Raw genomic sequence first — 12235 nt, 5'->3', positions numbered from 1 at the left:
CCATTCTAGTTTGTTGTTGATGTGGACACCAAGAAACTTGAAGCTCTCAACCTGCTCCACTACAGCCCCGTCAATGAGAATGGGGGCGTGCTCGGTCCTCCTTTTCCTGTAGTCTACAATCATCTCTTTAGTCTTGGTTACATTGAGGGATAGGTTGTTATTCTGGCACCACCCAGCCAGCTCTCTGACCTCCTCACTATAGGCTGTCACGTCGGTGATCAGGCCTACCACTGTTGTGTCGTCTGCAAACTTAATAATGGTGTTGGAGTCGTGCCTGGCCATGCAGTCGTGGGTGAACAGGGAGTACAGGAGGGGACTGAGCACGCACCCCTGGGGAGCTCCAGTGTTGAGGATCAGCGTGGCAGATGTGTTGCTACCTACCCTCACCACCTGGAGGTGGCCCGTCAGGAAGTCCAGGATCCAGTTGCAGAGGGAGGTGTTTAGTCGCAGGATCCTTAGCTTAGTGATGCGCTTTGAGGGTAATATGGTGTTGAACGCTGAGCTGTAGTCAATGAATAGCATTCTCACATAAGTGTTCCTTTTGTCCAGGTGGGAAAGGGCAGTGTAGAGTGCAATAGAGATTGCATCATCGGTGGATCTGTTTGGGCGGTATGCAAATTGGAGTGGGTCTAGGGTTTCTGGGATAATGGTGTTGATGTGGGCCATTACCAACCTTTCAAAGCACTTCATGGCTACAGACGTGAGTGCTACGGGTCTGTAGTCATTTAGGCAGGTTGCCTTTGTGTTCTTGGGCACAGGGACTATGGTGGTCTGCTTGAAACATGTTGGTATTACAGACTCAATCAGGGACATGTTGAAAATGTCAGTGAAGACACCTGCCAGTTGGTCAACACATGCCCGGAGCACACGTCCTGGTAATCCGTCTGGCCCCGCAGCCTTGTGTATGTTGACCTGTTTAAAGTTCTTACTCACGTCGGCTATGGAGAGCGTGATCACACAGTTGTCCGGAACAGCTGATGCTCTCATGCATGCCTCAGTGTTGCTTTCCTCGAAGCGAGCATAGAAGTGATTTAGCTTGTCTGGTGGGCTCATGTTACTGGGCAGCTCGTGGCTGTGTTTCCCTTTGTAGTCTGTAATAGTTTGCAAGCCCTGCCACATAAGACGAGTGTCGGAGCCGGTGTAGTATGATTAAATCTTAGCCCTGTATTGACGCTTTGCCTGTTTGATGGTTTGTCGCATGGCATAGCAGGATTTCTTGTAAGCTTCCGGGTTAGAGTCACGCACCTTGAAAGCGGCAGCTCTACCCTTTAGCTCAGTGCGAATGTTGCCTGTAATCCATGGCTTCTGGTTGGGGTATGTACGTACAGTCACTGTGGGGACGACGTCCTCGATGCACTTATTGATAAAGCCAGTGACTGATGTGGTGTACTCCTCAATGCCATCGGAAGAATCCCGGAACATGTTCCAGTCTGTGATAGCAAAACAGTCCTGTAGTTTAGCATCTGCTTCATCTGACCACTTTTTTATAGACCGAGTCACTGGTGCTTCCTGCTTAAATTTTTGCTTGTAAGCAGGAATCAGGAGGATACAGTTGTGGTCGGATTGACCAAATGGAGGGCGAGGGAGAGCTTTGTACGCGTCTCTGTGTGTGGAGTACAGGTGATCTAGAATTTTTTTCCCTCTGGTTGCACATTTAAAATTTGATGGAAATTTGGTAGAACTGATTTAAATTTCCCTGCATTAAAGTCTCCGGCCACTAGGAGTGCCGCCTCTGGGTGAGTGGTTTCCTGTTTGCTTATTTCCTTAAACAGCTGACTGAGTGCTATCTTAGTGCCAGCATCTGTCTGTGGTGGTAAATAAACAGCCACGAAAAGTATAGCTGAAAACTCTCTAGGCAAGTAGTGTGGCCTGCAATTTATCACAATATACTCTACTTCAGGCGAGCAAAATCTAGAGACTTCCTTAGATTTCGTGCACCAGCTGTTGTTTACAAATATGCACGGACCGGCCCTCGTCTTACCGGAGTGTGCTGTTCTATCTTGCCGGTGCAGCGTATATCCTGCTAGCTGAATATCCATGTCGTCATTCAGCCACAATTCCGTGAAACATAGGATATTACAGTTTTTGATGTCCCATTGGTAGGTTATTCATAATCGTACCTTGTCTAGCCTGTTTGGAATAAGTGGGACACCTCGACAACATCCGGTGAAATGGCAGAGCGCCAAATTCAAATTAAATTACTATAAATATTAAACTTTCATGAAATCACAAGTGTAATACATCAAAATAAAGCTTAACTTGTTGTTAATCCAGCCGCCATGTCAGATTTCAAAAAGGCTTTACGGCGAAAGCAAACCATGTGATTATCTGAGGACAGCGCCAAGCACACAAATGCATAACAAATCATTTTCAACCAGGGAGTTGCGACACGATAGTCAGAAATAGCGATATAATACATGCCTTACCTTTGAAGATTTTCTTCTGTTGGCACTCCAAAAGGTCCCAATTACATTACAAATGGTCCTTTTGTTCGATAAAGTCCTTCTTTATATCCATACAAAATGAATCCCAAACGTTACCAATAAACTTATCCAAACAAGTCAATCAACATTTATAATCAAACCTTAGGTACCCTAATATGCAAATAAACTATACAATTTAAGAGGGAGAATCGTTATTGTCTTTACCGGAGAAAAATACCAAAGAATGCGCTCTCATTCACGCGCTTGGAAACACTACAGCCACAATGGGAGCCACCTAGAAAAACTACAATTTCTGGCAAATTTTTCCAAAAACCAGCCTGAAACGCTTTCTAAAGACTGTTTACATCTAGTGGAAGCCATAGGAACTGAAATCGGGCAAGATTTCGCCCTATTATAAAAGTGCCAGTCATTGAAATCAGTGGTAGGATGAATTTTTTTTGGGGGGGCGGATGGTTTGTCCTCGGGGTTTCGCCTGCCATTTCAGTTCTGTTATACTCACAGACACTATTTTAACAGTTTTAGAAACTTATATGCATATCCTAGCTTCTGGGCCTGAGTAGCAGGCAGGGTTACTTTGGGCACGCTTTTCATCCGGACATCAAAATACCGCCCCCTATCCCAAAGAAGCTAGTTTATTGTCCAATGATTGCACGTTGGCGAGTAGTATTGACGATAACAGCAACTTTCCCACTCGCCTTTTTCGGGTCCTGACCAGGCATCCGGCTCTTTGTCCTCTGTACCTGTGTCGCTTCCTCTTGCAAATAACGGGGATGTTGGCCCTGTCGGGTGTTTGAAGAATGTCCTGTGCGTCTTGCTTATTGAAGAAAAAATCTTTGTCTAATCCGAGGTGAGTGATTGCTGTCTTGATATCCAGAAGCTCTTTTTTTGCCGTAAGATACGGTTGCAGAAACATTATGTATAAAATAAGTTCCAAATTACTTTAAGACATGAAGGTCAGTCAATCAGGAAAGTGTAAAGAACTTTGAAAGTTTCTTCAAGTGCAGTCACAAAAACCATCAAGCACAATAATGAAACTGGCTGTCATGAGGACCGCCACAGGAAAGGAAGTCCCAGAGTTACCTCTGCTGCAGAGGATAGAGTTAACTGCACTTCAGAAATTGCAGCCCAAATAAATGCTTCACAGAGTTCAAGTAACAGACACATCTCAACATCAACTGTTCAGAGGAGACTGCGTGAATCAGGCCTTCATGGTCGAATTGCTGCAAAGAAACCACTACTAAAGGACACAAATAAGAAGAAGATACTTGGTTGGGCCAAGAAACACAAGCAATGGACATTAGACCGGTGGAAATCTGTCCTTTGGTCTGATAAGTCCACATTTTAGATTTTTGGTTCCAATCTCTGTTTTTTTGTGGGACGCAGAGTAGGTGAACGGATTATCTCTGCATATGTGGTTCCCATGTCAAGCATGGAGGAGGAGGTGTGATGTGTGGAGGTGCTTCTAATGGCACACTTAAACAGCATGGCTACCACAATATTATGCAGTGATATGCCATCCCATCTGGTTTGTGCTTAGTGGGACTATCATTTGTTTTTCAACAGGCCAATGACCCAATACACCTCCAGGCTGTGTAAGGGCTATTTGACCAAGATGGAGAGTGATGGAGTGCTGCATCAGATGACCTGGCCTCCACAATCACCCGACCTCAACCCATTTGAGATGGTTTGGGATTAGTTGGATTGCAGAGTGAAGGAAAAGCAGCCACAAAGTGCTCAGCATATGTGGGAACTCCTTCAAGCCCTTTGGAAAAGCATTCCAGGTGAAGCTGGTTGAGAGAATGCCAAGAGTGTGTAAAGCTGTCATCAAGGCAATGGGTGGCTACTTTGAAGAATCTAAAATGCAAAATATGTTTTGATATGTTTAACACTTTTTTGGTTACTACATGATTCCATATGTGTTATTTCATAGTTTTGATGTCTTCACTATTATTCTACAATGTAGAAAATAGTAAAAATTAAGAAAAACCCTTGAATGACTAGGTGACTGGTGTACTGTATGTTGTGGTATCAAAAGACGAGGAACTGATTGGAACATGCACTTTGTGTTCCTGTCTATTCAGTCTGAATGAGCTCTTTATGTCTGTGTTGATAAAAAGGGGTTAAAGGCATGAGAACAGTATCCCGTGTCTAATACCATGTTATTTTGGATTGTCCTTTGCTATTATTTCCTCTGTTTTCCTTTCTCTCCTAGTAATCCACTGCCTCTCCATTTGCTCGCTGTAAGAAGTTTTAATCTGCAAACTCATAGAGATTAATGGTTCTTTATAATCTTTTGGAATTTGTGGGTTTACTAGAGTCTAGACAAAAGTAAATGTTCACTACAGTTCACTTCAGCCAACCTGGAAAGAAGAACGTTGCCAGAGGGTGTAGTTCTGGTTTAAAGGGGCAATCTGGGATTGGTACATCTGTATTTGAACTTTTACATTAACAATGTATAGTCTTTGCTTTTGTTTGAATCTGAGATTTTCCATTTAAGGGGCCTCTCTTATGAGTCCATTAACAGCCTGTAACTAACACCTCGAAAATGTACCAAATCCATTTATTAACAAACAAAAAAATGTACCTCCAAAACCCCTATCTATCCAATAACACACCCATAACATTGCAGGAAGACAGGATTCTGAGGTGTTTTGGGTTGTGTCCCAAATGGCACCCTATTCCCAATATAGTGTACTACTTTTTACAAGAGCCTTATGGGCCCTAGTCAAAAGTAGTGCACTATATAGGGAATAGGGTTCTTTGGGCCCTGGACAAAAGTAGTGCATTATATAGGGAATATGGTGCCATTTGGGACACAGACCTGTTGTATACAGAGGAGTTCTGCTTGTTAGTATGTGTAACCAGAGTCCTTGGCCTCTCGAAGCCTGATTATCGTCTTTGAGCTTGAGTTTCAGAGGCTGACGTGTCTAAGAGACGTCCACAAATCACAGTTCTGAACAGAAGCATTCTTCTGTCCTCTGGGGTATACAGGGCTTCGTCTGGTTCCCCTCTGTGATATATGCTGAGGCCAAGAAGTCATGTAGCTATTAATTTATTAGCCCCTTGATTTATGTACACTATAAAAACACTGGTAGTGTCTGCCCCATCCCTCCATCCCTCTATTCCTCCATCCCCCATCCCTCTATCCCTCCCCCATCCCTCCATCCCTCCCCCCATCCCTCCATCCCTCTCTCCATTCCTCTATCCCTCCATCCCTCTCTCTATCCCTCCATCCCTCCCTCTATCCCTCTCTCTCCATCCCTCCATCCCTCTATCCCTCTCTCTCCATCCCTCCATCCCTCTCTCCATCCCTCTCTCCATCCCTCCATCCGTCTCTCTCCATCCCTCCATCCCTCTCTCCATCCCTCCATCCCTCTCTCCATCCCTCTATCCTCCATCCCTCCATCTCTCCATCCCTCTCTCTCCATCCCTCCATCCCTCTATCCCTCTCTCTCCATCCCTCTATCCCTCTCTCTCCATCCCTCTATCCCTATCTCCATCCCTCCATCCCTCTATCCTCCATCCCTCCATCCTCCATCCCTCCATCCCTCTCTCTATCCCTCCATCCCTCCCTCTATCCCTCTCTCTCCATCCCTCCATCCCTCTATCCCTCTCTCTCCATCCCTCTATCCCTCTCTCTCCATCCCTCCATCCCTCTCTCCATCCCTCTCTCCATCCCTCCATCCGTCTCTCTCCGTCTCTCTCCATCCCTCTATCCTCCATCCCTCTATCCTCCATCCCTCTATCCTCCATCCCTCTCTCTCCATCCCTCTATCCCTCTCTCTCCATCCCTCTATCCCTATCTCCATCCCTCTATCCTCCATCCCTCTATCCTCCATCCCTCCATCCTCCATCCCTCCATCCCTCTATCCCTCAATCTCTCCATCCCTCCCCACTCCTCCTCGGAGTACTCTAATAATTTGGTGACAGATGATGTGAAGGTAGAGAAAGTTCAACAATTAGACCAAATGAAAACAGTTCATGTATCACTCTGGTAGTTGAGTACTGTGGAAGGTAATGGATGAATGTTGAGACCAGCGCATGGAAGCAGACCTCTGACAGAGCAGAGTATAACACATGTACTGTGCACTATGTGTCTCTCAAAGGGCACCCTATTCCTTATTTAGGGCACTACTTTAGACCAGGGCCTATAGGGATCTGAAGTGCACTTTATAGAGGATAGAGAGCCATTTGGAATGCAGCCTGTAGATGGTGTTTTTCTACAGTCATGGTTTCATTGAGTCACTTGTTGATCTGTCCTGAAACCAGCCTCTCATCAACTCCTCATTAATCAGTCAGCTGTTATACACCAAAGACAGACCAGGAACAATTAAGAGAACATTTCAATTCCCTTAGTGTAACACGTAAATAAATGAGCCTTCCTACAGTGCCATAAAATTACAAAAAAGATTTGGCACTTATAATAATGAGTATTTCTAATAATGAGTATTTCTAATAATGAGTATTACTAATTATGTGTATTCATTATGTGTATTACTAATGATTACTACTAATAATGAGTACTACTAATAATGAGTATTTCTAATAATGAGTATTACTAATTGTGAGTTACTAATTGTGAGTATTACTAATTGTGAGTATTTCTAAGAATGTGTATTTCTAAGAATGTGTATTTCTAAGAATGAGTATTTCAAAGAATTAGCATTAATAAGAATGAGTATTAATAATAATGAGTTTTTATACTAATGAGTTTTTATAATAATGGGTATTTATAATAATCGGTTTTACTAATAATGAGTATTACTAATAATGAGTATTACTAATAATGAGCATTACTAACAATGAGTATTAGTAATAATGTGTATTAGCAATAATGAGTATTTCTAATGATGAGCATTTCTAATAATAAGTATTACTAATAATGAGTATTACTAATAATGAGTATTACTAATAATGAGTATTACTAATAATGAGTATTATTATAATGAGTATTACTAATAGTGAGTATTATTATAATGAGTATTACTAATAATAAGAATTCATTATAATGAGTATTACTACACCACTATGTACAAGACTTAGAACATACAGTAGTATAAGAGGTGGTCGTACTTTTGACAAGTTAGAGGTACTGTAAACAATATTGGGAAGGGAGCAGTGTCCCCCCACCACCACCACCACCACCGCTGGGAATGGTGAAAATCTGCCGCTCCAGCTCTGTGACTCACTACAGGGAGAGGAAATGTGAAGTGTTTGGAAGTCTGTTTGTGAGTAATCGTTGTGGTTTGCTGGGTCATATCCACATCCTTGGACACTTCACTGTGCTTCTCTCACTCTCACTTTTTCCACCAACCAGCCACCTACACACCACTTAAAGAGATTCCCTCACAGCATAGCCCTTTGATAAGGCGGAGGAGAGTCTAACAGCAGCCTCTAGACCAGAGGGCCACATCAGGATTTTGAAATTCAATGGAAGGCCGCACAGATTTTTTCCTTCACAGAGTTGTTTGTCAAAATCATGTTTGTCAAAAACCAGAAAAAAAAGGAAGTTATGTGATAATATATATGTCCAAAATAAGAATTTTCACACAAAAAACTCAACTGAATGAAAAAATGGGCTCGCGGGCCAGACAGGTTTTGCTGAGGTATCAACCTCGACTCTCTGTTCCCCTGTTAACGTTAGAACCAGAGGGATGGTTAGCTGGAGGAAGAGGAGGAGGAGGAGGAGGAGGGCAACGGTTCAATACTACTGACACAGCATGGATATATGGACACTGATGATTCAGGTCATAATGATGAGGACAGTAGACTAATGTATGTTTTGTCAGGTCATAATGATGAGGACAGTAGACTAATGTATGTTTTGTTCGGTCATAATGATGAGGACAGTAGACTAATGGATGTTTTGTCAGGTCATAATGATGAGGACAGTAGACTAATGTATGTTTTGTTAGGTCATAATGATGAGGACAGTAGACTAATGTATGTTTTGTCAGGTCATAATGATGAGGACAGTAGACTAATGTATGTTTTGTCAGGTCATAATGATGAGGACTGTAGACTAATCTATGTTTTGTTAGGTCATAATGATGAGGACAGTAGACTAATGGATGTTTTGTTAGGTCATAATGATGAGGACAGTAGACTAATGTATGTTTTGTTAGGTCACAATGATGAGGACAGTAGACTAATGTATGTTTTGTCAGGTCATAATGATGAGGACTGTAGACTAATGTATGTTTTGTCAGGTCATAATGATGAGGACTGTAGACTAATGTATGTTTTGTTCGGTCATAATGATGAGGACAGTAGACTAATGTATGTTTTGTCAGGTCATAATGATGAGGACAGTAGACTAATGTATGTTTTGTTAGGTCATAATGATGAGGACAGTAGACTAATGTATGTTTTGTTTGGTCATAATGATGAGGACAGTAGACTAATGTATGTTTTGTCAGGTCATAATGATGAGGACAGTAGACTAATGTATGTTTTGTTAGGTCATAATGATGAGGACAGTAGACTAATGTATGTTTTGTCAGGTCATAATGATGAGGACAGTAGACTAATCTATGTTTTGTTAGGTCATAATGATGAGGACAGTAGACTAATGTATGTTTTGTCAGGTCATAATGATGAGGACAGTAGACTAATGTATGTTTTGTTCGGTCATAATGATGAGGACAGTAGACTAATGGATGTTTTGTCAGGTCATAATGATGAGGACAGTAGACTAATGTATGTTTTGTTAGGTCATAATGATGAGGACAGTAGACTAATGTATGTTTTGTCAGGTCATAATGATGAGGACAGTAGACTAATGTATGTTTTGTCAGGTCATAATGATGAGGACTGTAGACTAATCTATGTTTTGTTAGGTCATAATGATGAGGACAGTAGACTAATGGATGTTTTGTTAGGTCATAATGATGAGGACAGTAGACTAATGTATGTTTTGTTAGGTCACAATGATGAGGACAGTAGACTAATGGATGTTTTGTCAGGTCATAATGATGAGGACTGTAGACTAATGTATGTTTTGTCAGGTCATAATGATGAGGACTGTAGACTAATGTATGTTTTGTTCGGTCATAATGATGAGGACAGTAGACTAATGTATGTTTTGTCAGGTCATAATGATGAGGACAGTAGACTAATGTATGTTTTGTTAGGTCATAATGATGAGGACAGTAGACTAATGTATGTTTTGTTTGGTCATAATGATGAGGACAGTAGACTAATGTATGTTTTGTCAGGTCATAATGATGAGGACAGTAGACTAATGTATGTTTTGTTAGGTCATAATGATGAGGACAGTAGACTAATGTATGTTTTGTCAGGTCATAATGATGAGGACTGTAGACTAATGTATGTTTTGTTAGGTCATAATGATGAGGACAGTAGACTAATGGATGTTTTGTTAGGTCATAACATCCATTAAAACAGATTATCACTTAAATAGGTATAAAACTGCACTTTAAAAGGTAAATATTGTACATTATCAATATCATTATTTCTAAATGGAAAAATACAATGTGCAATTATAATACTCATACCAGTGTCTGAGTATGGTTCACCCATAGACAGGTTCAAGTTATTTTTTCAGACCTACATTCACTCCTGTAGCCAAGCTAATGTATGTTTTGTTAGGTCACAATGATGAGGACAGTAGACTAATGGATGTTTTGTCAGGTCATAATGATGAGGACTGTAGACTAATGGATGTTTTGTCAGGTCATAATGATGAGGACAGTAGACTAATGTATGTTTTGTTTGGTCATAATGATGAGGACAGTAGACTAATGTATGTTTTGTTAGGTCATAATGATGAGGACAGTAGACTAATGTATGTTTTGTCAGGTCATAATGATGAGGACAGTAGACTAATGTATGTTTTGTTAGGTCATAATGATGAGGACTGTAGACTAATGTATGTTTTGTCAGGTCATAATGATGAGGACAGTAGACTAATGTATGTTTTGTCAGGTCATAATGATGAGGACTGTAGACTAATGTATGTTTTGTCAGGTCATAATGATGAGGACAGTAGACTAATGTATGTTTTGTCAGGTCATAATGATGAGGACAGTAGACTAATGTATGTTTTGTCAGGTCATAATGATGAGGACTGTAGACTAATGTATGTTTTGTTCGGTCATATTAATGCTTTGGAGTGGAAAGAGTCGATTATGTCTTTCACCAGTGCAGTGTATATACATAGTGGAACTGGAACCCACAGAAATTCAGAGTTTTCACAGTCCCTGCCCCAAATGGCACCCTATTCCCTTTAATCTGCACTTTTTTAGACCAGAGCAGCCTTACAGTATCCAGAGGGCTCTGGTCAAAAGTAGTGCACGATATAGGGAATGGGACTACAATTTGCTCCTCTACTACTGCAGTCTGGAGCCACTCATTCTTCTTTACCTTCCCTGACCTCCAGAGTGGCCGTACAGGACCAGATGGTCTGCAGAGCCAGGTGCTGCAGGTGTCCACGTTTCACTAGAACACTGCTCTAATGTGTTCACCAGACACAGACCTTCACACTGCTCTGTGTTCACCAGACCTCCACCCTGCTCTGTGTTCACCAGACCTCCACGCTGTTCTGTGTTCACTAGACCTCCACCCTGTTCTGTGTTCACCAGACCTCCACCCTGTTCTGTGTTCTCCAGACCTCCACCCTGTTCTGTGTTCACCAGACCTCCACCCTGTTCTGTGTTCACCAGACCTCCACCCTGTTCTGTGTTCACCAGACCTCCACCCTGTTCTGTGTTCACCAGACCTCCACCCTGTTCTGTGTTCCCCAGACCTCCACCCTGTTCTGTGTTCCCCAGACCTCCACCCTGTTCTGTGTTCACCACACCTTCACACTGCTCTGTGTTCACCAGACCTTCACACTGCTCTGTGTTCACCAGACCTTCACACTGCTCTGTGTTCACCAGACCTCCACCCTGTTCTGTGTTCAACAGACCTCCACCCTGTTCTGTGTTCACCAGACCTCCACCCTGTTCTGTGTTCACCAGACCTCCACCCTGTTCTGTGTTCACCAGACCTCCATCCTGTTCTGTGTTCACCAGACCTCCACCCTGTTCTGTGTTCACCAGACCTCCACCCTGCTCTGTGTTCACCAGACCTCCACCCTGTTCTGTGTTCACCAGACCTCCACCCTGCTCTGTGTTCACCAGACACAGACCTTCACACTGTTCTGTGTTCACCAGACCTCCACCCTGTTCTGTGTTCACCAGACCTCCACCCTGCTCTGTGTTCACCAGACCTCCACCCTGCTCTGTGTTCACCAGACCTCCACCCTGCTCTGTGTTCACCAGACCTCCACCCTGCTCTGTGTTCACCAGACCTCCACCCTGTTCTGTGTTCACCAGACCTCCACCCTGTTCTGTGTTCACCAGACCTCCACCCTGTTCTGTGTCCACCAGACCTCCACCCTGTTCTGTGTCCACCAGACCTCCACCCTGTTCTGTGTTCACTAAACCCAGACCTCCACACTGGTCTGTGTTCACCAGACCTCCACCCTGTTCTGTGTTCACCAGACCTCCACCCTGTTCTGTGTCCACCAGACCTCCACCCTGTTCTGTGTCCACCAGACCTCCACCCTGTTCTGTGTTCACTAAACCCAGACCTCCACACTGGTCTGTGTTCACCAGACCTCCACCCTGTTCTGTGTTCACCAGACCTCCAACCTGTTCTGTGTTCACCAGACCTCCAACCTGTTCTGTGTTCACCAGACCTCCACGCTGTTCTGTGTTCACCAGACCTCCACGTTGTTTTGTGTTCACTAGACCCAGACCTCCACGTTGTTTTGTGTTCACTAGACC

The sequence above is a fragment of the Salmo salar genome, chromosome 02, assembly GCF_965601325.2.
Source record: "Salmo salar chromosome 02, fSalSal1, whole genome shotgun sequence".
NCBI classification, from domain to species: Eukaryota; Metazoa; Chordata; class Actinopteri; order Salmoniformes; family Salmonidae; genus Salmo; species Salmo salar.
Note: the sequence above shows the minus strand (reverse complement) of the source record.